Source organism: Polypterus senegalus, unplaced genomic scaffold (assembly GCF_016835505.1).
Source record: "Polypterus senegalus isolate Bchr_013 unplaced genomic scaffold, ASM1683550v1 scaffold_1599, whole genome shotgun sequence".
In the NCBI taxonomy this organism is placed as follows: domain Eukaryota; kingdom Metazoa; phylum Chordata; class Cladistia; order Polypteriformes; family Polypteridae; genus Polypterus; species Polypterus senegalus.
In genome coordinates, this window is record NW_024381816.1 from 1 (window position 1) to 25,000 (window position 25,000).

General features: G+C 46.2%; 1 long non-coding RNA gene across 1 annotated transcript; it reads right to left on the minus strand.

Annotated features, from left to right (window-relative positions):
- Positions 1-18,910: 18,910 nt before the first annotated feature.
- Positions 18,911-23,571, minus strand: LOC120520929. The gene is made up of 2 exons (XR_005631914.1): positions 23,436-23,571; positions 18,911-19,079 (listed from the first exon to the last, which is right to left on the minus strand). It is a non-coding gene; the product is annotated as an uncharacterized LOC120520929 (long non-coding RNA).
- Between the last annotated feature and the right edge of the window lie 1,429 nt (positions 23,572-25,000).

Below are 25,000 nucleotides of genomic sequence, written 5' to 3' on the forward strand. Positions count from 1 at the left end.
ACAAAAATACAAATAAACACCAAAATTAGAAAATATTGGAAAATAAATACTACATAAAACAATTTAAATAAATAAATAAAAAGTAAAATATTTTAAACTATTAAAACACTGCTTACCAGTATAATAATAATAATAATTCTATAGCGCCTTTCTCACCACTCAAAGCGCTCGGCAATTGCAGGTTAAGGACCCAACAGAGCAGAGTCCCTGTTGGCATTTATGGGATTCGAACCGGCAACCTTCCGATAAGCTCGCCAACTTGTACTGAAAGTATTAGGCAGCCTCACCAGTCACCACACACTATGGCCAGCGGTCTTTAAACCACCAAAGGCCAAAGGGTCACAATATCCTCAGACTGACTGCAGCCCATCCCAGCAGCACGGAGGCACAGGAGGAGTAACATGACGCACCAAACTGACATCGGGCCAACATCTGCAGCTGGCTTTGTCACATTACTGAGTTACATAAACCCAGAATTGGCCAAGTGGCGTGTGCAGCGGCCGTCTACACTGAAAGCTATCAAAAAGGGGGGCGTGCAACTACAGGGGTCTACCCGCGAGTGTGAATCGGCCACCCTGTCATCTGATGTCACCTGCACTGGCCACCAACATTCACGTGACGATGACGCCGGGCGAACTAAAACTTCTGCTGTTCGCCAAATTACTGAGACGACGACTTAACCGTTAATGGGGTCTTTCGAAAAGCGTACAGAAATTCGGCCGTCAGCTGCTGTCATCGTTGATCTCCGGCGGCCTGAATGACAGTCGTGAAGAGTCCACGCAGGATTTGTGTCCGTCACTCTCCGTGAGGTCCTGCGGGCTCCACTTCACAACTGTGACCAAATGGCGGCGGCTTTCTTAAATTCAGGGGGTCTTAAAGCACGGCCAGGCGTCGGACTCGTCAATTCGACCGCCTAACCAACGGATTCCAGTTTGGACGCCGAACTTTCGAGATGTCCGCTCACCTCCGTGGAGTTTGCCGGTCCGCTCGCGTGTGTCTCGGCGGTTTGAGCGGGAGTTTGCAGTCGGGCGCACACGCGCGATAAGAGCTGTCGAGTGGGCTGAAGCGGAGCGGCCGGCGCGGACTCACCTTGGCTCGGCTACGGTCCCGAGCGGTGGCGATCACCTTTTCCGGCCTCGGGTTGCTCTTTATCAGCGTCTCCACCAACTGCAAGCCGATGCCACGACTGGCGCCGGTGACCAGGATGCTGCCGCACTTGTGAAGACCACTCATGTTGGCGGAGAAGTTCTCGGAGGTGTGCGCCTTGCACGACTGAGCTCCAACTTGGCCCCGACTACCTCGACTTTCGCTGCGGTTGCCTCCGCCGCCGCCGCCGCCTACACGACAGGTGGGTTTGGTCTGCTCTTACAGGTTTTTCTCGAAGGTTTTCCAGTGGGGACTGGCGGTTGCCTGGTGTCGCCGAGCACGAATGGTGTGGCCATGGTGTCTTTTGAGGACGGTCCCCGAGGGAGGGAGCGATCAGCCATTGGGCGACGGCGGCTCATAGGCGGTCTTATGCAAATGAAGCGAGCGAGAGGCGGCCTACGGACATTCGCTCCCTCATTACTTTCAATCCGACGTGAAGACCAATCCCGATTCGTGATTCCCACCCAGTCCCACAAACTGTCTTCTCACCGCCACCAATGTCTTATGTTCTTAAATCGTTTCACCGTAAAATGTAAAGTACAGCAGTGAAGTCGAAAAAAGCAACGTGCATCTTTTATGTTTTAGATAACAACAGCAGCTAAATGTGTTTCTCAATACAGGACGTTGTCATACAAACGATGAAGTGCCAGACATTAAGATGGCAAAGAGGCGGAGAGCAGTGACTGCGCCATCAGAGCCCCTGACAAGTTTAGGGTTAAAACACGAGGCTCAGCTCGGCTACTTGTTCGTCTGGCTACTGATTTGCTTCCAGCCAGCTAATGATTCACATCCCCTGTCAGAGCAGCTTCTCATTCAGCATTAACAGAAAGACAGATGAGACGCCATTAATAAAACAACAGTGAAGGTTTGCCGGTAATGAATGAGATTTACTGGGATGTTTAAATGGCTCTATAAGGTTGTTAAATGGGACACCGCAGCGTTAACAGTTTCGAGAACAAAAAAGGAATAAGAAAGGAAGGAATCACAAATGACCCCAAGTTTCCTTAAAATCAAATCACCATCAAGAGTGACTGAGGAGGAGTTCATTTTCTTAAGTTGTGTTTTAGTGCCAGCGTGCAGGAGTTCAGTGCCACTGCAGTTTCATTTTAAAGAGTTCTGCTCCATCTGGGTTTTAATTTCACCGAGTCAGGTTGTGAGCTGAGACAGGCTTGATGGAGTTTCACTTTAAACGTTAAAACAGAGTTGAGCGTCGTCTACATAAGAGTGATAACCCAGTAGTCCGTAGCTCTGAACGATATGGCCAAATGGACGCATGTCGATACAGAAGAGCAGACAGCCGAGGACAGAGCGCTGAGGAAAAAAGATGTCCATCTGCCACAACGGGCAGGACCAGCCCTGGAGTTGGCATGCTCTCCCCGTGTGTCTGTGGACTTCAGATGTGGTTTGATTGCTGGATGTTACAAGTGCATCGTTAAGTTGGCACAATCTCTTCATCCTCACTGGTGTTGTTAAATGTCTTCCTCCCAGTTTAGGCTCACTGGGAGCTCCCTGCGTTTTGCATGTTGCTTACCCAGTGAATGATCGGAGATGGCGCTCTAACAGGCATTCAGTATTTCATGTACATGGTATGCTTGTAGAAATGCAGTATATACACGGATAAAGTTTCATTTCTATGTCTGTTGTAATTGTTATTAAAGTGGTTCAAGTGGTGACTTCATCAGAACTTCAAAAAATAAAAAAAATAAAAATTCAATGAATAAAATAGATTTTCAAAATGTGTAGATTAAATATAGTCATCATCAGAAGATACCTAAAATGAATGACAAAATAGAAAATTGAAATGAAAATCTAAAAAAGAACAAAAAGACAAATAAACACCAAAATTAGAAAATGTTGGGTAGCAGTGGGTGGCGCTGCTGCCTCGCAGTTAGGAGACCCGTCTGGGTTCACTTCTCGGTCCTCCCTGCGTGGAGTTTGCATGTCCTCCCCGTGTCTGCGTGGGTTTCCTCCAACAGTCCAAAGACATGCAGGTCAGGTGGATTGGTGACTCTAAATTGTCCCTAGAGTGTGCTTGGTGTGTGTGTGTGTGTGTGTGTGTGTGCCCTGCGGTGGGCTGGTGCCCTGCCCAGTGTTTGTTTCCTGCCTTGCGCCCTGTGTTGGCTGGGATTGGCTCCAGCAGACCCCCGTGACCCTGTAGTTAGGATGCAGCGGGTCAGATAATGGATGGATATTAAAACACTGCTTACTAGCATAAGGCACCACAGCCTCACCAGCCAGCACACACTATGGCCAGCGGTCAGAGTAGGAGAAAGCCCTGGAGGAGTAACATGAGTCACCAAAATGACATTGTGCCAACATCTGCAGCCGGCTTAGTGACATTCTTAAGTTGCATTAACTCAGAAATTAGGGGTTATGGCCAAATGGACACATAGTGATACAGAAGAGCAGAGGGCAGAGCCCTGAGGAACTCCTTGTGCGACTGGCACTGAGCTGAATCTGCTGAGGCCAAGACTAACAAACTCTGGGACTTGAACCACTGGAGGGCAGTGCCAGAGACACCCAGCATGGTCTTCATTCTGGTCCCGAGTGTCAAATGCTGCCCTGAGGTCTGACAGAATGAACAGGCTGGCTTGTCCAGAGTCTGCCGCCATAAGCACATCGTCGGTTAACCTTAGCAGGGCAGACTCACAGCTGTGCTGCACCCTGAAGCCAAACTGAAAGGCTTCCATCAAATTATCACAGGTTACTGCTTCAGAGACTTTCTGTCCCTTGCTGTGAGTCCTCAGACGTTTAACTGGTATAAGATGAACACATGTCACCTTCTCAATTGGCACTTAGGCACTTCAAGCTGATTAAAGTGTCCCAAAGAAAGATACTCCAAATATTTCAATACCAATGTTAGCAGTACTGGGGTGTTGTACCGTGTCAGCCACTATGAAGGTCAAGTGGCAGAATGAGAACCTTTTATTGGTGAACTTCAAAGATTACAGCAGCGTTTCTCAGCCTTTACGTTTTTGCGACCCAAGTTTTCATAGCAGTTTTAATCGCGCCCCCCTGAGGTTTTTTTGAAAGGAGCCCACTGATACCAATTTGTTCTTTTTAATTAATGATGTATCATAGATGCATATTTTTTTATACCTACTTAACTTTTATCGACATTTATCTAGCTCTATATTTCTTTTTCTAGTATCAGAATGTAGTTTAAGTTCATTTGTTTTGGTTTCAATTGATGGATTTTTTCATATTTTCAATTCTTGTTTTCTTTTTTCCACATCTTCACGCCCCCCTAGGGGGACCCACCCCACAGTTTGAGGACCACTGGATGACAATATGCAGGCTTTCCAGGCAACTCAGGCCCCTTCTTCAGGCAGAGATGTAATCAAATAGAAATGTTAGAAGGTTTAACAGGGACACCAAGGGACACTACGGCTCCATGTGGTGTGTGTGTCTGCTTTCTGTTTTCATTCCAAATAAGCCGAGGACCTCAAAATGTCAGTAAAGCTTTGCTCTTCTTTCTGATGTCCATAACGCAGTGGTTCTCAGCCTTATTGGCAGTAATTTTAAAGCACACCTCACCCTGAATGGCACACATTCATAGAAAACAGAACATTAATTTCCACATTTCAATGCAGTGTACATAATTGATGAACTGTATGACGATGACAGTGGCCACTGTTTTTGTGTCTTTATTTTCTCTTTGCTAGAGTTTCCACACCAGTGCCACCTGCTGGCTTAGAACAAGTGAAACATCTGAACGGGCAGAAGTCAGACTGGCAGAGCTTGACGTTGCTTACCTGGGCGACACTGCTTGCCGCTTCAGTTTACTGTAATAGAAAATGGAGGATCATGCACGTCTGCAGGCGGGTGTTGCCTGAATCTTTTCGCTTTCTTTCCTTAACTCATTCTACAAATATAGCGAGACAATGGCAGGTACTTCATAGTGGGAGACGCTGAGCTACAGAAAGCGACCTCTGAGAAGGTTTATGTTGACAAAGCACTCCGAGTATCTAAAGAATAAAATGTTCGGTTCAGACTGCAGTGCACTAGTGAGACCACGTCTGGGATGAGGTGTGTAGTTGTGGTCACCGTGCCACTTCAAGATGTGCCACCAGAAGAGTGTCTCTTGGGAGTTAGGGGCATACTGTACCGTAAGAGATTCAGAGAATTCAACCTCGTTAGCTTGAGCAGAGGAAAACTTGACCAGGTCTTTAAAATCCTCAGACACAAGCAGCCACATTCTTTCAACCAAACAGTGAATGGCATAATGAAGGACACCATTGGAGATGAAGGGGAAGTTCATTTAGGACTGAAGCCACTCGTCCACACAAAGGAGATCTGGAACACGATACCAAGATATGAAGATATGAAGGAGAACCTCTGACATCTTTAAGGGCTATCAGGGTGAGCGGCTGGGACAGCTTAGTTATTAACTGAACAAATGAGTGGGAAATGTTTGACAAATTTCATATTCTCATTTAATGGCAGTGGTGATTCCCAAGCAGTTCATGTGCTGAGCCCCTCGCTGTTTCAGCTCATCATTTCATTTCCTTCTTCTTGGTGTGATGGCATCTCCTTCCTCACAAAGTCATATTTGAACAATAAGTAAGTTTACACTATAATCACTGACTTTGTTTCATGTTGACGCTGATGACATCAAACCAGTTCCACCAGGCCTCCCATGAAGAACTGTGATGGGTCGCAGGATTGGAGAGGCAGAGAGATGTGAGCACCTCAGACCTTTAGCGTTCATGACAAGTCATGTGTCACCTTGGCTTGTCCCCTCATCCTAAACCGCAGTCCATCAGACACCAGCAGGTTTGTGGCCAAGCTCCTCTCTCCATTTAAAACCCCTGGAGCTGTGCTCCTCGTGTTCAGTCCTGGGGGCCCAGTGGCTACAGGTTTGTGTTCCAGTTGGTTTCACAATCAGTGAGTTATCGTATCTCAAACTGATCTCTAATTTGTTTAATTACCAGTCCTTTCTTCATCTTCTTGTTCTTCATCTTCTTGTTCTTCTTGTTCTTCTCGTTCTTCTTGTTCTTCTTGTTCTTCCTCTCATATTCTGCAGCACCTGTGTATCTAAATTATAGGTTCAGGTAGAAAATCAAAGTGTGTGTGTGTGTTTTTTCAAATGCCGTTTCCTTCTGTCCTATCCGTCATCTCCACAACCTCTCCATTAATGTGAGGTGAGACTCTGTTCTTCTTGTGTCTGAGTGGACTGGACTCCATAATTGTTGTAACCCCTCGCTGGACTGGCACCATGAACACAACTTCTTTGTATTTTGGGGTTACTGTGACCGTTTTGACACTCCTCCATACTTGGTGAACGTGAACCAGGCTGTGGCAGTTGTTGTCTGGCAGCCCAAGTCTCATGCTGTACAAAATAACAAGATAAGATAAAACAGAACTTTATTTGTGGCCATTTTACAGAAGTGAATAAACACACAGAGACACAGTCGGGGTGGCACAGTGGCACAGTGGTAGCGCTGCTGCCTCGCAGTTAGGAGACCCTTAAGGGTTCGCTTCCTGGGTCCTCCCTGCGTGGAGTTTGCATGTTCTCCCCGTGTCTGCGTGGGTTTCCTCCGACAGTCCAAAGACATGCAGGTTAGGTGGATTGGCGATTTTAAATTGGCCCGAGTGTGTGTGCTTGGTGTGTGTTTGTGTGTCCTGTGTTGGCTGGGATTGACTCCCTGTGACCCTGTGTTCGGATTCAGTGGGTTAAAAAATGGATGGATGGAGACACAGTCGGGCCTGAACAGGCACCAGAGTGACTATATGGGTTGGCAGTGCCAGTCCCAGTGAGGTGCTATACAGGCTGTTGGTCACATTAAGTACCACATTTCTGCTGAATAATTCAATGCCTGAAAGTCTTCAGTGTGAGTGCCAGAAAAGTCATGTGAGGTGGTAGTGATGAGCACAGAGGACACACTTCCTTTCACGTAGTTTTGTGAAATTTACGATTGTGATTTATATTTGCATCTGTGAATAATTTCAATATTAATGGAGTTTTGAAGATTTAAATGTTTGGGGGGGCAGGACGATGGTAGGAAAGGGACATTGTCTAAGGATTTGGCAACACTGGGATTTGGACTCCTATATTATCAGAAAGGGATCTACATTTAAATAAACAGGAAAAAGTGTCTGTTGGAAATTCAACGTGGCTAAACTGGCAGGACTGGTGAGCCAGCAAACAGACAGACAATCAGCTTAGGATTTTATTCACACTGATTTGGAATCATCAGCAGGTATGGTGGCCTTGAATGATGTTCACAGGCTTTCTCCACTTTTCTTGATTAGCAGCAGCTTCCCTTATCTCCCTAAGCAGTGGCGGCACATTGGGGTTTGTGGGTCTGCTCATGTACTTGTTGTCTGCCTCTCCGTCTCCTTCCATTCACACAGAACACATCACTTCATACAGTAGGCTCACTTTGTAGTTCCCAGAGGCAGGTCTGATACATCGGAGTTCCCTTTGGTCGTATGATTTGAACGAATGGCTCCACTTGCAGTCTTTCTTATATTTGTTACTCTGTCCATGCATCTGATCTGATGTTCCACACGACTCAGTCATAGTTAGCAGTGAAGCCATTGCGGCTTTTTGCAAGCTGTTCAGTGATGACCCAACTCTCTATGGATAGCCATGCAGATCTTGATGTTGACTGAGAAGATCTGAGACTGGAATACGTTTTTGATTTGCCAGAAGGCAGTCCAGGCTTGGCCTTTGACCTTTTAAAAATCAGCCTTTGATTACTTCTACAAACTCCTGCTCTTGTGCTCCTCCATCTGCAAGGCTATCCCAGTTAATATTTGGATAATTAAAGCCCCCCATAACTATTACATCTCTCTGTAAACTTGCCTTTTTGATATCACTAAAAGGATGTGTGTTGAAGGTCAGAAAGTAAAGCACAGCCATTGAGAAGAAGAGACAAGTAGAGTGGTGGCCAGCAGGGCTGTGGGGCCTTCAACACTCGACTTGAGGTCATTTTGGAGAAACAGCTTAGGTGGGCTTGTCGGCCTCTTCTCATTAAAATTCACACCAAAACACAGGCCGTTGACATCACCAAAGGTCACAATGTGGATGGTCCTCATGCTAATCTGTTTACCATCTGAAAACATCAAATGACAGCAGAGCCGATCTCACAAAGGAGTGAAGTCCTGGGATGTTCAGCGTTGGCACAGTGGACCCCAGCTGTCACTTTACAATGAGAACACAGGGGCGCGGTTGGGACCTTTTTAAGGGCAAACTTGAAAGGTTGTGAAGCTTATCCTCACTGACCATGTAGCGTGCTGGACAGCTGGACTCCACAAACATTCAAATCTCAACTTGATGTTGTTATTTTGGACAGTCTTGGTGAACAGGATGGTTGAGCTTGCCAGGCTGGGTGGCCTGTCCTTGTCACAATTGTTCCAATGTGACTGTGAGAGCCACACAGACCCGGAAAGCCAAACCTGATGAGGTCCCCCAGTTCAGATCTCCTCGTTTTCTATGGAGACACTTGCACCATTGGGACCTACTGGTTCATTTTGATTTAAAATAAAACCCACAGCTGGTGGCAGTACAAGTGGCGGGAAGGTCTCAGTACCAAATGCCGTGGATGCCATTAGGCCTCATTGTGATGAAGCAGACTGTGACGTAGACTGTGAGCAACGGTGAAGAGCAAAGCCCGGAGATGCTGATCTCATTCCATATGTTTTGTGTGTTTTTGTTTTTTGTGTATATAATTCACAATTACCCTGCGGTGGGCTGGCACCCTGCCCTGTGCCCTGTGTTGGCTGGGATTGGCTCCAGCAGACCCCCGTGACCCTGTAGTTAGGATATAGCGGGTTGGATCATGGATGGATGGGTAATTCACAATTATAATCTTAGGATTCCCTGAAGAACCATCCATATGAAGGTTCCAGAAAGAACTTTAATAATTGGTTTAAATCCATAGCAGGCGCCATTAAAAACCACAACCAGATGATAACCTGATTGGATCCAATCAGACAGGCCAAGCTCCGGTGTTCCTGATCTTTCAGATCCTGCTAGTTAGCCTACCAGACATTAGACTCTCCTGTTTTATCCACAAATTAGGCGCCGTCTCAGCGCTCAAAGACTCATCTTCACCTGCCAAGAGGCCTTCACAGAATGAGGTGGCTATCGGTCAAGCAATGAGGAAGCACACTGCCCAGTAAAGAGCCATTGAAGGACCAGCACTTGTAAGAATCACGGAGAGAGACGTAAAGAACACGTTTAGAAAAGGAGAAACAAATAAAAGTCCTGAGTCCGGCCAGCTCAGAGGAAGGCCGTGTTTCTACATTTATTTTCAGCAGAGCGTCTCCGAGCTGTGGGGACATCGGGCAGCAGGTGGACTGGCGCGTTCACATTCTCTAAAGTCTCCATTTTTCAGTGCGAAGACACAGACCGTTGGAAGCTGGCAGAGAAAAGTCCAACTTGATCATTAAGGCACAAGCGATGCTCCTGTCTGTAGACACCTCGTCAGCTTTTAGTGCCACCCAGCCTGCCTTTTAGCTCATTAAAGGTCTGACTGACTGAAAGCGTGGAAGTCAAAGGCTGGCATGTTGTCCCTTCACCTCCACACTGATGGCTGTCACAGTAAATCTGAAATGAGGTTCATCTAAACATCTGCTGCTGGCTGGCCAGTCCTGGTCCAGTGGACACGGTGCTGCTAACTGGAGTTTCTCATTTCTACAAGTAAATGTTGCTGAGCTGAAGGGTCAGTTTTAGAAGAAACGCCACTCACCATCAAGAAAGAGTCAAAGAGCAGACGGTGGAGATTGAGGACAACCACAGACTCCAACCTGACTTTTAATGAAAATACAAAAGGAGGAAAAGGACAACAGCGCCCACTGCTGACTAAAAATGACGGGCCTTTAAAACCTACCGTTATGTCAAACTTGTAAAGATCAAAGTCTTGGGATGTGTCCTCACTTACATTCCTGCTGGCCTGGTTTGGAAATCTTAATGTCAGCAACAACAGATCAAAAATCAAATGGAGGAGTGAAAAGAAGAAGAGAGTTCAATCTAAAGGCCGGCAGCAGACTCGCCCTCCGCTCACAGTGCCAGTTGTCGCCTCAGGTCCCAGGCTCGGGGTGCCACAGGGTATTAAAGCACATCCGTTCCAGAAGCGTCTTCATCTTCTAACAAAGTTCAACTTTGAAAAACATCCACAGACTTCAATCATGGACACCATAAACTGTTAGCATTTGCATCCCTCGTTAGTCAAGTGTGCACGTTGGTTTACTTTCGTTTTTCTAAGATCTTTTATATGCTGCGTTGTGTTGACTGCTGTATTCAATTTTATTTGTACAAAGTTTATGCTTGGCGGCCGTTTAACTTATTGATGTATTTACTGTGATTACAGACGACATGACATGACATGACGTGACCTGCCCTGGAGTCATGCGCGTGGCCGGCACCACCTTCAGCATCATGTGATCGATCGCCAGTCTCCGGTGGTTTGAGCGGGAGTGGGGAGGCACGTGTGGCACTGAGTGAAGGCGGCCAGGCAGGCAGGCATAGCGTGGGCTCTTCATGGCTCGGCGGCGATCATCCTCTTCATCAACGTCTCCACCATCTGCCAGGTAATGCTGGGGATCACGATGCTGCCACATCCCTCGTGATAGCGGAGGAGCGCCGTGTTCTCGGAGGTGAGCATCAGTCATATTTCAGTTCTATATTAATTGCAGTTTTAGTTTTTATTTGATTTTCTAAAGTTCATTTTTAATTTGTTCTAGTTTTCAGTGGAGTCAACAATTTGTATTTTTATTTTGTCTTAGTTTTTATGTTATTTAGTTCTGGCCTTTTTACATAATATTAGTACAATTTGAGTTTTTTTTTCTGTTGTAAGACCACCGATGCTGGCCTTCACATTTCAATGCCAGTTGTGTTCCAGTCAACAAAATCCACTCACAGGTCACAATGCCGTTAAACACAGCCTGACTATCAGCGGTCAGACAGATGAAGTGTAGTCGGCAGGATCAAATGTTTCAACCCAAGACAGCAGTCTGTGCAGCACATTGCTGTTACGTTTGACACAAGCACGCATTTCGAGAGATGTCTTCACGTTGTAACGACGTCCACTGCACAGATAGTCACACAGTGAAAATGTTTGCTTGATGAGCGCCGGTAATGGAGGAACACAGACGAGGTCCTCGGCCAAAGGCGCCAGCAGACTGCGTGTTGATGATTTCTGCTGCCAGGACTGAAGGGCAGAGTCGTGCGGTGAGGTTCATGGCTGGTGACTCCTTCAGAGTGAGATTTACCCCAAAGAGTCGCTTATTGACTAATCAGCTGGCCGCCAGCTGGCACAACGACCCCTGGTTATGTTTCACATCTCATCTCATTCTTTACTCACACATCGGTGAGGCGCATATTAGGCTAAGAACGGACGTTACGTTTACAGCAGAGAGCGCTCTGCGCATGTCGTCCTCACCCTCCATGTGTTCAAATTTGTCGTTGCAATTTCACAATTCAAACTCATTCGATACAAGTGAAAGTACAGAGTGCTGTACAAAAAAATGGAATTCAATTTTGACCTTAACTGAAATATTGAAAGACATGTTTCAATGTATTTGTCATTCCCTTTGGATTTGAGTTTAACTGGAACCGCGGCTATGACACGATCTCCGACCTCGCTAGCCAGACAAGACTCTTTAGGTGTTCTGGGAGCTTTGGTAGAAGATGAGCTGGAGCACAGCCGCCCTGCCTGACCCTGAGGGAGCGACTTGGCATTGCAAATGATGGGAGGGCGCGGCTGCCGGTGGGCACACATTGCACCAATTGGATTTGATTATTTTGGCGATAAGACGGCTTGCTTCGAAAGAAAAGTGCAGTAATGAAGACGAGTGTAACACCAGGCAGTTCGCTCTTATATAGCGCCTTTCACTGAGCTCCTTTACAAGGTTACAGCTAGAATGCAAGTTTTACATTTGACATGCATGACAATCCAAATGAATTGTCACTTGTTTTTATTCAAACATCCTATCTTTTCTACTGTCAGTCGGCTCCTCTTCTGGCTCAGCACTTGTCCAGCTTTTTGAAAATCTTCTCTCACAGGGAGCTGACGATGCTGGGATGCCAGTTTCTAAAGTGTCCTGCGTGCTGCCCAGTATGTGAGGGGGTCCTCTGCTCTTGCCAGGTACTTATGAGATGGTAAGAAAGGTTACGTATGATGGGTAAATGTACAACGTGCAGTCAGTACCTCTGGATTTCCACCGTGGCGCTGGCAGATGCCCTGCTCGTGTGCCGTCGAGTTTCTACACGGCTGTCCAACAAGGCCCACACGTTGCAGTTTTCAGTGGCTGATGTCGTTGCTCTCTGTGTTAACTCAACAGCTTCTGGGGTCTCGGGGCTCACAAAGCCAGCACACTCAACGGGTCAGCCTTTCTACAGCCGCCTGGGCATTACTTGGGTTGGTAAACCTCAGAGGTTTAAGGCGGGGAGGGGACTTTCTCAAGGTTACTGGATTTGTCATGCCAGTTGATCTTCAACGTATTGGCTAGTGTGGGAACATTGCTGTCCTGCTTAAGCATCTCTATAAGGGGAATCGCCTTGGACCCCTCAGAGAGCTCTGTTGTTGCCTGATTAAATGGCCTAAGAACTGTCCGTGCTCAGAGATGCCAGTGCTGCCCCCAAAGGTTCTCTGGGCTCATATCGAGGTGCTGCTCCTCTTGCACAAGCTTCATTTGAGCCACATCCATATTTGATTTGACTTTCCCTTTGCAGCTGTGCCCACAATGTGCTGCGCGTATCTTCCAGTTCTGGGGTTTGGGAAAGGGATTTCCTCCCAGCGCGGTTTAGCAGGTGTGCCAAGCAGTAAATGAGTCGACTGTTCAGCTGATGTACAGCAGCTACAGTCTTGTGGACCCCGTAGCAGTAACTTTGGCCTTATGAGCTGCCGAGTCGGTCAAGTGTTGTACCCCTAAAGGCTCTCAGGTACGGCGAGAGATGCACCCGTGTTAATGGATGGCCACATGTCTGATGGCCTGCTTTACTTCAGCCATGGCCTTCTCTCTGGTGCTGTCATATCTCACCTCCACCATTGTCTTCACAGCTTCTCTATTCAGAATGATGCAAGACGGATTCAGATGTTAACAACGGGTCTGAATCCTTCATCCTCAAACATGGAGAAAGGCTGGCCATCCTTTACCATCATGTCCACTACGGCCTCACCAAACCTCGTTTTCTGGACACTGTGTTGGAGTCAAGGTCATGTTCTGTTAGGGTCCCTTATGTTTTGATGCATTTATTAACATTTTATTAATATATATTTTTCATTGTTAGGTATATTGATACATGCACATTTTATTCTAATTAGGAGATAATAATAATAATTAGGTTCCTGTCAGCGTTGCCAGTTCGCTGTGCCGGACTATCATCGTGGATGACGTGTTGTTGTTGGCTGTGCAGCAAACCGGCACAGAACTGTGTGTTTTATCACTTTATTTAACAAACCGCAATCAGAACATAAAATGGAGACCCTAAGAAGGTGACGGATTCTACCCTGTTCGGTGGCACGAGTGCCGTTTTCTGTCACCACATCTCTGTCATTGTTGAATGAGACGGATGCGTTAATGTAGACGGCCTGTTCACCAATGAAGGGCGCTGTGAAGCACTGATGACATTCACGGGTCACGTGGCAGCGCCGTTTCGACACACGGATTCAACTCGGCGTGCTGCACGTTGACCGAGACGAGCTTTGACGCTTCGGTCTGATTTTCCCACCTCTACCAGTAAGAGCCTTTGCTTATTTAGAGCCCACACAGCAAATCAGCAGGAAGAGAAGGTAACCGATTTGTGTTTCTAGCGAGTCTTGCCGCCCGGTCCAGTAGCGCAGGCTAAGCGCAGGTTTTCTTAATCTGATGGTGTCCTGCCGCCGACTCTTTATTAAAGACTTGTCTACATTTCCTTTTCAAGCTTCATACACGGAGAGCTCTTCCCAGAATGACCCTGGGCTTCGTACAGCAGCAGTCCACCGATTAGGCACCCGGCTCAGTCACAAGGCTTCACACCATCTGAAGTGTTTTCTTATTGGACTTCTGCCTTCACGGACCACGCTGGCATGTCCAGTTTCTGCAGACGGCTGCCCACACAGTTCTTCTTGAGATGTGCCAAGCATTTCTGGATGTGACACAGGTCTGCGTTTTCAGATTCCCGTTGTTATTCACGTGATGTTCTTTTCACTTTTCCGGGTGTTCCTGTTGTTTCCTAATGAGCTGCTGTGCCTTAAACTCAAGGAGCTGCGGCCTTTCAGCATTTGGGCTCCTTTGCCCGGCTTGTCGCTAATTGCTTGCTTGTTTGTGATCGTTCTGAGGTTTTCCAGGTAAGGAGGTGACGCCATTGTGCTGGCTAATCGGGCACCACAGGGGGCACCAGTGCAGCGTGAAGGTACAAAAAGTACAATCCTAGAAAATGACAAAAGAGCTGACCACTGTTATGTCCAGAACTGAACCCTGTGTTTCTTTAGGAGTTTGGTGCACACAGTAGTTGATTTCGTAAAAGACAAAGGGCAGGATGGGAATAAAGGGGGTGAGGTGAACTGGTGAAGTGTGGGAAAGAGGAGGTTGAAAGAAAAGAAAGAAAACCTTTGGGCAAAACCTGTGTGTGTCTGGATAGAGCAGCCACTACAGAGAGAGGGGTTCAGATTCGACGATACGTGTCTATGTCGCTATATGCCACTGAAGTGGACTGTTGTGGCTGCGGAATAAGACCAGAAAGCCAAGCTGATTCACCAATGAGATTAACCATTGAACGCCATCTTGTCACATTTTGTCACATCTCCACGCCGTATCCTGTATTTCCTTTTCTTTTCGTTTCACTACGCGCCCCAAATCAGATCAATAGTCTCACCTGCGCCTCTCTGGCCGTCTGCTTTCGTTGATCCTTCAGTGATTCTGCCATAGCAGTCCAACATGGTCTCCCTTTCTAAGCCATGCTGGCTGCTCCCTAACACGGCGTCTTCTTGACAGGCCTTTTCTTTAACTGTTTCTTCATTGTACCCATCATGCATGTTAATATTGCTGGCCTGTAGCTACTCAGACCCCCCCAGCGTCCCCATTAATGTGGTGGCACAACATTTACAAGTTTGTGCCCCTTTCCCCAGTGTGCCGTTTTTGGACGCTGACTGAGCACGTCATGCGTTTTCTTCGCAGTCCAGAATGATTCGCTCAGGCAGATTCACTCGTTCGTTCAGTGGCCGCCATGTTTGTGTGCCACTCGTGACCCTGTGCCGGATGAGCAGGTCCTGTAGGTTGGCTGATCGAAGGATGAACTCAACATAAGGATTCACACGTCAGATTACGTTCAAGCTTTGTAATTCTTTATTCTGTCCGAGTAGAACAAACCAAACTGCACAACAGCACATCTCTTGGTCATGTGAACGTGACCGTCAGGCAGGACTCAGTGAACCGCGTGCCCCCATTTGTTAACTGAAGTTGATCTTGGTCTCCACACACTCTCAGCCAGGTGGGCCTTGCAGTCCCCATAAGGGGGAGGCCAGACAGGTAAGGCAGGACGGTCACATTCAGTAGCTGCGCCGTCGTCTAATCGTTAAATGCAAAGACTTGAGGCCTCGCTACCTCATCAACCAGTAATGACTTGCCCTGTTGGGACTTCAGCCTCCAAAATCATCACCAGCCATCTTAAGAGCCCACTTCAAACGTGTCACCAGGTCATTTAGGGCCACCTCTGCAGGACAGCTGGCTCCCTTAGGACACACTAAAAAGTTACCATTCAAAAACAGTTCAGAATAATGTGAGATTCCCGAGACACAAAAGTCCAAGCGTTAAAAAGACGGAAAACTGGAGAGAATGAACTGAAATGAGGAACACAAAATGTGCAGATGTGAACAGATGAAGATCAGCAGGCAGCAGCCGGGCACTCCTGCCAGCTTCGCTCTTCCCTTCAGGGGTCCGTCTTGCATTCCTGGGCTCATTAGCCGGCTGACCAGAGGTCCTCCTGATGTCACTTACTTTGACTGCTCTGCTGCTTATGGAAAAGTGTTGGAATAATCAAATGGAAAGATTCTCTCATCAGATCGGATGGCCAGGAGCGGGTAGGCGGCCGGTTGGCCGAGGCGTCCAGGGCGATGACCTTGTTTTAATCTCCTCCATTGTCAGTTGGTTATAGTTCATCAGTTAATCAGTGGGCCGATATGGTTGGCCTCCATTTTTGTTTCTACCTTGTTTCCAAATCTGCAGGTGTGCTGGTTCTGTATTTAGTAATTAGGAGAATCTGCACTTGCATTTTAATGGACGTCTCTTCACAAATTCTAACTTGTATTTTATTATGTTTCGTGTGTTTGGAGGGTGGGCTCACCTGCCCATTACTGTTTAGGGACTGCCCTCTGCCCTATAAGGGGTGAGGAAAACCCACAGTCCCCTGCGGTTCATTGAATTGACTGCCACTGCCGAGTTCTCAGGTGTTTTTGGCTTTCTTTTTGCTGATCAGTTTTCTGAATTTTGACCCCGGGGCTCATTTTTCATCGTGTGCTGTGACTTTGTTTGCTCCAGGATTGACAACTTTGTAGCTCCTTTTGGGCTCAACTGTTTCTCAGAGCACTGTTGTGAAAATAAATCTTTTTATTTATAAAGCGTCAGCATTTGCCTTTCTTGTGACTAAATGGGGTTTGATGGTTTAGAAGCCTCGACATTTTGTTTTTTATCGAGAGGATGAAGTGTGCATGAACAAGGCAAACATTCTGTGCCTTTCAGAGGAATGTCACATCTGTCCTGCTGTATGGCACGACGATGCTGAAGAGTAACTCAACGTGACAGCAGACCTCAGTACTTCTTCCAAAGTGGATGACTGAATGAGATATCCAAGGGGTTAGCGCGACACTAAAACGAAATGCTGAGCGTAGCCCTTGAGATTAGGCATCAGCATCTGAGATGGCTCAGGCGTGCGTGTGTTAGAATGGACAAAGAGCGTATCCAAGAGTAGATGAACTCCACCTGGAAAGAGGAAACAAGGGCGGCCAAAGACAAGATGGCGGAGGACATCTGGAGTGAAGGAGATGAACCGCACCTGGCGTGAGGCCCACCGTGCTGTTAAAGACCGGAGCAGATGGCAGCAAGTCATCTCGGCCTTATGTCCCATCTGGGACGAAGAGCACTAGTGGTAGTAGTTTAAGTGTTCTTGTGTTTCTGAGTCGATGAGCAGTCATTTTATCAAACTAAATAAAGAGAAATCGGAAATCTTAGTGATTGGCAAACATGGAATACAATGAGGGTATGGAAATAAACTTGCGTTAGGCTTAAAGGTCAAGACGGAGGTCATTATTGACTTGGACCTGAACTTTAAATCACAAATTTATCAGATTTCTAGGACAGCATTTTTTTCACTCAAGGAATATAAGACAAGTTAGACCTCTTATAACTCTGCAAGATGCTGAAAAATGAGCTCATGCCTTTGTTTTCAGTCGAATAGATTACTGTGACGCACTCAGGACCACCCAAAAAAGACAACGAGTGCAGAATGGAGCTGCTCGAATCTGAACTAGGAAGAGAAAATCTGAGCCTATCACGCCAGTCTTAGTGTCACTACACTGGTTACCAGTGCCATTCAGAATTGATTTTAAACTCCTGCTGCTGGTTTATAAAGCCTTCAGTCATCTCACGCCGTCCTGTCTCTCATCTGACACCTCAAATCATAGCCTCAGATCTTCAAATGAGGGTCTGCTTAGAATTCCAAGAGCTAAACTTCAAAGAAGTGGTGAGGCGGGCAGGTGGCCTTCTACTGTGATGGACCTCAAAGGTGGAATTACGAGTTCACTGATAGAAAGTCGCCAGGCTGATACGGTGGCCCACTTTACCAAACCAGCTATGTTAACGTGGCGCTCTCTCTCGGAGCTTCATTTTAGTGTCCTCCTGATATTCTGGAGATGCATTGAGTTATCGTCATCATTCCTGGTGGCTCCACAATCCGTACTCAGCCCTACTTTCTCTGCTGTTCTTTTTCCAGTTTTCTGTTGTTGTGATCTGTGCCCCCACCACCTGATCAAAGCCCCATGCAGCCCCTCCATTGATGGACTGAAGGCCAGAGGTCCACGTGACCATCATCATCGTCTAATTCTTCTACATGAAGCCTGAAAACCATGAGGACTTATTGAGATCACTAATGTTAGGAGAGCTGGCTGGGTGGTCTCGTGGCCTCGGACCCCCTACAGATTTATTTTTTTCTCTCCTCCTGGCCATCGGACTTTACTTCATTTTTTGTTAATTCGAATTGCACACTTTTAGCTTTGTTCTTTCTTCATCATGTAAAGCACTTTGAGTTTCACCATTTGTATAAAGCTGAGCTCTAGAGATAAATGGTGGTGTTGTTGGTGAGGCTTCAGCACTGACGTGATTTCCACGGCTCATGAGTTAAAGGTCCTCTTCTGTTTCGTCAGATTTTTCTTTGTTCTCTTTTAGGTTTGCCTATTTTGTTCTTTGATTTTTAGCTGCTGCTTCCTTGTAATAAATATTTAAACATGCTGTGCCCACTTGGTGCCACTGCTCTACTGCCCAGTTGTTCTCACTGCCTCACTGCATGACCTCCCTTTGTCTCTGTGGACTTTCATCTCATCTTAGATGACTAATTAGGTTAGGTGACATACTTGGGGGGCACTGTCATCAAATCAAGTGACTTATTAGAGACAAGTCACTGATACGAGGCTAAAGCAGCAGGTGCCCTGTAAAACACCTTGGCAGTCACACTGGGATTAAGTAAGTCAAGAGAAGAAGATGGAGCAGAAATGGAGAGATGACACACCTGATGTCACCTTCACTCGTCCTCTAGACACAGTGACTGACAGTGACAAGTGACTTTGTGCACAGTTTCATTTTTATTACGAGCTCTCGTTACATGCCACTCACTCACTTCACCATGGCAGAGTCTCTCCAGTGTAACACACATACCCGCCGGTGTCCTTTTCTGACAAGTTTGACATCACATTAAGGATCCCAGCGATGCTCTCTTCTTTGGTCAGGTGGGCCTACAATAAGAAAGACATGACGGGGTTATCGGCTTTCCCCGCACTCAGATCTGCCAAGAACACAAACGCGTCATGTTGGCGAGGCCTGGCGATCCTCCACGGACTGACTGTGTGTCACCTGATTAGGCCTAACAAATTCACAGAGGCGCGAGAGGAGCCACCTACACCTCTGGCTCAAGTAAACAGGATGATTTAACACAGTAAATTAAATTTAAAAAATACAAAAGCAAGCCAAAGAATTCCAATATTCTAACCATTTCAAAATGTCAAAAATGACAAAGCTAAATAGTCAAGTGCTAAGACAGCTGATTTGGTGCCATTTTCCTTCTGGGCTTTGTACAGCAAATCTTTCTGGCTGGCCTCGTTATTTTTTCCTTTCATTTCTGAATTATTCGCAATCCAAAAGCACAATCACTTTCTGACTGGACTGCTGATGACTTGTTGTGACTTGTCGATCTGACGATGTCCTCAGTTGTCACCATGCACTTCTGGCCCTGGGGTCGTGGACTTTGTCTTCGCGCCTATGAGCCGTGGTGTTTGTCTGCTGCTCACTCGCTCCTCCTTCAAACTCCTTTCTTCTCAGTCTGTATTTCTCATTCTGCGTCTCTTACTCGCCTGACTGTCAGCAGATGTCACTGCTCTTACGGCTGTGCCACTTGGTTTTTTCGCTGCTGCCCTTATCGTAATAAACACCTGACCACAGATCGTCTTGCCGAGGTTGCTGCTGCCTAAACATTTGTGAATTTGCAGGACATTTCAGGTCACAAGATTTCAATTAAGATCAAGATGAAGGTTGAAGCCCCGGTGGTTGGCGAGTAATTGTGTGGCAGGCGGACAGAATAACCTTAGCATTTTATTATATGTGATGCTGACTTCTGTTGAACTTTACCGTTCTCTTCTGAATTTCACCGAAACACCAGATTGTTTTTGGTGGGTGTGGCCATCGCTAAGATGGGTTTCTAAGAGCTGCCATCCCGGAAGTGATGCCCTGTGACTGATATTTAAGTGGGCACCACGTGCTGCCCGTTGTTTCAGTTTGTGCGCACATTTTCAAAATGTTTTAAATGCCTTTGTGTTTTTATTTTTGCGCTTATGAACTTTTTGAAAACAACAGTTAGTCCTTCTGGTAAGGAATCCATGTGTCGTTGTATGACTTCATGTCATCTTCTGGTCTACTCTTTTCATTTTTGGCTGCCGTTTGTGATGGAATACCAAGAACCAGAAAATCCATAAATAGTCAAATTAAGACCACAAAACCAAAAGAGCTAACGGAGAACAAAAGACGAATCAAAAAGCCAACAGATCAAATGAAAATGGTCAAAAGACCAAGAAAATCGAGACAAAGGACCAGAAAGGGTGAGAAGAACAAAACGGAACAAAGAAAGTGAATGCCAGGGCAGGCCTGTTGGGCCCTTTAATGGCCTCAGGTGGGCTGCACATCTTTAGACTACTAAAATACAAACTACATTAACACGCATGACAATTAGAAACTGATTAAAAAACACTAAACGAAAAACAAAATGTGACATACAAGACTTGGCTAAAATATTGACATTGATAAATACCACCAAATAATAAAATGAATGAACAAGGTAAAGGAAAGGAAACACAGACCACCATGCTTGTGATGTCAGGGCTGTCCAATGAGCCCCCAGCGTCCATCACTCACACATCTCAGGTTTTGTGCTAAAGAAAGTCACACGGGGCAGTGGAGGGCAGCAGGACGCAGATCAGTCCACAGCCGGTGCCACGAGAAATGGGAAAAAAACAATAAACTGAATACAAAGTGAAGGACACGGAGCATTGGGGTGGGTGACATCACGAAAGTGACATCTTGGAAATCTGTTAAGTAAGCTAAGGATCACTCAAGACACGACAGAGACGGGGTGATACACTGCAAATGTGAGCCTTACATACAGACATGACACGCCAACGTCACGCCAATGTCACACCTACATCAGGCTACCAGGGGGAAGGGGCAGATGACAACACTGTGAATTTCAATGAAAACACTGAAAGCTTGAAAAGAAATGAACAAGAAACAGCAAATGAAGACAGAAGTGAAACGAGCAACATGGGCTTGAAATAAGGGGGACAAACTCCTAAAGTTCAGTACGTCATAACAGCAATAAACATAAAACAGCACAACGTGAGAGCAGCCGAGCATAAATCAGAAGCACTTGGTGTGAAAAGAAACGCGTTAATTAGGCAGACAGTGTGGCGAAGTGGCCGAGGCTTTGCACTTCAGACCCTGAGCTTGTGGTTTCCCACTACTGGTGCTGTGCCACCCTGAGCAGTCACTGGACCTGCAAGTGGAGCCAACGGTATCATAAATGTCAAAGGCGTCACACAAATAAGCACATGCAATTCAAAATGGGCCCGCTAGCCACATTTTTGAGTACCTAGGAGGTCCTGACCAGACAGAAGACATGAACATCTTGAGATGCCCTCATAACCGTCAAGGCTGAGTTCTTGTACACAGTCTCTTTATCTGACATTGCTTTACCTTTTTTGTGAAGATGACATTTATTACTTTATAAAAATGTAACACCTGAACACTCACTTATAATAACCGAGCTCTACAGTGCTACGCATGCTGTCAACGATATGAGGGTTAGAAGTGACATGTTATAAAGTATGCTTTAAACCTGCTGCTGCCAACTGAGTGCGACTGCAGGGCGACTTGGGAGGATGAAATGTGAACAGGCAGGTCGTGTCCCGATGAAGAGCTCAGCTATAAGAAGCTCACTGCAGGGTCACAGAAAACAAGTAAAGTAGTGAAAGAAGAGCTAATGAAGTAAACACGGCCATCAGCGACGTCAAAGAAACGTAGTGCGTCAAGTCAAAGTAAAAAGAAGTTTAGAGATTTGTAAGCAGAAGAGTCTGTCGAGCTGAGGCCCTCTGATAAAACTGGCAGGATCCGACTCTCCTGCAATCGTTGAGTGGACTGGTAGTGTGACACTCGGTTTATGGTCACCAGTTTGGATCTGCTTTGTGTGGCTGAGAGTTTGACACTTCCATATTCTTATGTGCCTTCATTATATAAATGAGCAGATTGTAAAGTTTGTAATTTCATCTTACCAGTGAGCTTGTTACAGCATCCTTAGCCTGCTCTCTGTGAAGGGCGCTATAAACAAATGAATGGAGTTGGCAGGCCACAATGGCGGCAGAGTAAACAGGACCAGGAGATGAGCGTTCAGATGGAGCAAAGTGGTGTGAGGCAATTTAGGAGACCCACAAAACACAAACTGCCTCGATTTGGCCTCACCCTACACAGCCTGGCCTCCCAATTCCACAAGCAGGCGGGTCTTCAAGTCAAAAGGCTTCTCTCCTATGAGCCTTCATGTCTCCTGCTTATGCATCAGCTGGCAATGTAGGAAGCAGTTAATGAACTATGTATTAGCTCTTTATCTTCTGTTCCTTGTCCTCTTTATCTTAAACCTAAGGGATGGGGCCTCTTGATGCTGCAGCACTGAGCCCACCTCACCAGCCTAGATAAGCCAGTGCTGGCGCTGCCCAACTTTAGTATTTTCATTTCTGTCTTTCTTCTCACCTTCTCTTTGGTTACCATTTTGGATTTTACATTTTCTTATTACTTTTTTGTCTATGGACCTTGGCCCTAATTGTTGGTTTAGTATTCTAGCTCTCAGACTTGTTTTAGGTTGTGCTTAGGATTGCCCGTTTGGTTTGCCTTCCTGTTTCCGTTTTGTTGTTTTGGTATGTCATTTGTCTTTAAATATAACAGGAAGTTTGTTTTATGCTTTGGAATGAACGGTTTCATGTGGTTCCCCTCTCCCTTTCTGCCAATGTAGACCATAAAGCCTGCTTCGTTAGTTTAGAGCCACGTTGGTTTTGAGACAAGTGGCCTTCACGCTTAGTTTTAGCACCGAAGTTCATGTTTTTGTGTTTTGAGATTCCTAACAGCAGTCACTAAGAACTCAAATTAGAAGAAGGGTGACGCTCACTCACAGTATAAAATAAAGGTACTAGAAGGAGTGCCAGACAGAAACTCCCCGGAATGATTGTGAGATTTTGATGTCTCTTAAAACTTTAGAAAGACGTGACTAATGTCAGTGCTGCAGACTCCTCCATCTCCGTCCTTCTCTTACTGACAGCCCACAGGTGGCACAGTGGAGCCCATGGCTAGAAAAACGATTCAATAAACTGCCATCCTGGCCCAGCCACTTCAAGAGCGTGTGCTGCGGTGTGCTGCCCGTGGTGAACGGTGACTGATCCGCACAAGGTGAGCGTCCAAGTGCAGCTGTCCGTGTTTGTACCTCGAGGCGGCAGTGCACTTGTGACAGACACACATTAATAATGTAACACTCAATACAAATAATCGGCACATGAACTCACTTTGGGTCCACCCATATCAGTCTTCACCCATCCAGGATGCAGGGACACACATAAAATGCCTTCGCCTAAGAGATCAGAGGATAGACATCTGGTCACCATGTTCAAAGCTGCCTGAAAAGAAAACAACAACAGAAACGTTCAGTTCTCTTAACACCCATCTGGGCTCAAACCAACACTCAGCACAATCGTAAGCAGTCAGGCTTCAAGAGGGGCCCGTTATCAGCACATTACAGCTAGGTAGAGCTACCAACATGTCATCCAGATCTCTCCTTTGAAATGACACAGTCCACCATCCGATCCTCCTCACCACCCTCTGGGACTGCCCTCCGATAGTTTGGGCACATCCTACTCAGCGTTCATCTCAGGAGAAATATGAAAGGTACACCAAAGAAGGACTGAGGTCCTCTGAGGATCAGTGCTGGATGCTCTCCTCATCTCCTTATCAACAACAACAACAACATTTATTTCTATAGCACATTTTCATACAAACAGTAGCTCAAAGTACTTTAAATAATAAAGAATAGAAAAATGAAAGACACAATAAGAAAACAAAATAAGTCAACATTAATTAACATCGAATAAGAGTAAGGTTCAATGGCCAGGGGGGACAGAAAAAACAAAAAAACTCCAGACGGCTGGAGAAAAAATAATAAAATCTGTAGGGAATGCCCCTTATACCCCTCTTCACAAGGCACTATCAGCCAGTCCTGTGTTTTCACTTATCAGTGCTATGCCAATGAAGTTCCCTCTAGAGGACCACACAGTATCAGCTACAAGCTCTCCATGTCTCACTGATACTGCAACCTGCATGAAGGAACACCATCTCCAGCTCAGCCTGGCAAAGACAGATGGACCTTCTTGTTATCTCAGCTCATCTGTCTGTCCCCCATCCCACCTATCTCATTATTATTGGCTCATTAGCACTAACACCCACCATGATGTATGCCACCTTTGCTGACCAGGTTGCCACAGTCTCTCTCTATGCAGGATCAGACCGTATCTCACAGACTTTGCTCTTGTCATGTCTAAACTACTGCAGCTCTCTGCTGGCTGAAGACGATTCAAAATGCAGCGGCACATCTAGTGTTCAACCAGCTGAGGCAGGCACATGTCACTCCTCTCCTCAGATCACCACATTGGCTCTCTGTAGCAGATCAAATCAAATCCTTGGTGCCTGCCTACAGAGCGGTCAATGGGTCATCACCTATGTGCAGGACATGGTGATGTTGGTGACATCCTCTGCTCCTTCTCACTCACTTAGGTCTGCTGGCATCAAATCCCAGTCCATACTCTTTTCACGTGTTGGAGAAACGAGATGTCTTCCTCCATTTGAACTGCCGACTCTGTCGATGTCTTTAAGAAGCGTCTGAGGACTCTCAGTTGGTGAATTTCTGCATAACTACTGTAATATTATCAGTTACACTTTGTATTTTAGGAGTTGTACGTTACTTTCATTCTGTTCTGAGCTTTTGTGATGACTAATTTTGTCACCTTGCCCTGTCACACTTGGCCACAGACTGATGCCTACCTGATTACGTAGACATCTTTTGTAAGTCACTTTGGAT